This window comes from Pteropus vampyrus, unplaced genomic scaffold (assembly GCF_000151845.1).
Source record: "Pteropus vampyrus isolate Shadow unplaced genomic scaffold, Pvam_2.0 Scaffold2749, whole genome shotgun sequence".
NCBI lineage: Eukaryota > Metazoa > Chordata > Mammalia > Chiroptera > Pteropodidae > Pteropus > Pteropus vampyrus.
This window is the reverse complement of record NW_011891530.1, coordinates 3,178-4,675: the sequence shown is the minus strand read 5'-3', so window position 1 is coordinate 4,675 and position 1,498 is coordinate 3,178.

The following is a 1,498-nucleotide window of genomic DNA, read 5'->3' as shown; positions in this document are numbered from 1 at the left end:
GGGACGTCTCTTACTCTGCCATGTTTCTGACATCCCTCCAGAGTTATTTCTGACTTCACCTTTACAGTTACCCTACATTCAATATCAAATCAAACCACTTTTTTTCCACAGTTTTTAGATACTCTGTCTTTTTTTTTATGCCATTCTATGCAATGGCATTCTTTTTCCTCCTCAAAGCCACCATATTAATCTATCCAAATCCTACCCATTTTTAAAGACCCAGATCAAATATCACCTCCTGTGTGAAGTCTTCCCTGAGTGATCTAGTGAGATGAGACTTCTGCTTCTCCAAGCTATTAGAACCTCATGATTCATATTTTATAACAGCTAATCATATTTGTTTTTTTCATGTTTATGTAAATGTCTCATTGTCTCTCTATCATCTCCTAAATCTCTTAAAGCAGATATTTTGTCTTATTCACCATATGTCATTTACATTTACTGAGTCTGATATGATGCTTTGTACAAAGTAGGTGTTTATATAATAGAGTATGACAAAATAATGATGAGCAGTGAGAAAACCTTGAGTATAAACATTTTGTAGTTTAAACCACATGCCTACAATTTTTTTCCTTGCTTAATTGAATTTAGCAGTGCTTAGAGTGTTATTAGGAATTGCAGTCTCAGTCAAAAGAACTAAAGAGAAGAAACAGAAGTGACGCTTGGCTTATCTATGCAAATTAATAAACAAAAGAGAAGCTCTGAATCCAGACGGGGACTCTAGAAAGTCTCCTGAACGTTTCACTTCCATTTCTTCTCTCATCTAAGTGCCTAGATCTCTAATTTTATTTACTTATTTTTGTTTGTGGTAATATTTTGTTTTTAATAGGGATTAAAAATAGTTTTTGGTGGGAGATAGGGATGTTTAAAGGAGAGATATGTGAGTGATGCTGAAGAGAAATTATTAGTTTGTCATAAATCAGACAAAAACAATGAGAGCTGCGATTAGTTTAACTTTCCTGCCCATTCTCTCTAGCCACGATGCATGAATTCCACAGCCAGAAACATTCTTCACAGAGAGAAGCTGCTGCTTTAACAGGGCCAAGGGGATATGTCTGTTGCATCGATAGCCAAGTATTGTTACTATAGGACATCCATACGAATAGCTTTATTTTTTTGAGCTGCTCTTTGTGGTATTTCTTTGTGAAATGGACTATTACTCTTATATGATTAAATGCATTTAATTTATTGCAAATGCAATGGTGAAACTTAATATCCAAAGCTTTCATCAATTTAAGGTCATTTTAAAAGCTGAACTTTTTCATTCAGATGCAGTCTCCATTTGTTTAATTTATCACAGAGTACCTTCTCATGATTTATGCTAATTTTCTTGTGATAAACATGAGCAACCCCAAATCCTGATAATCTCATCATTGTGACTCACACCAGTCAGAAAGGTCTGTGGCTAAAATTTACAGGATTCTTAAGTCTGCTCTTTCCCTTGGGGACATGGACAGATTCATAGCCTCAGAGATAGAAGGTAGAATTTCAAGCAAGA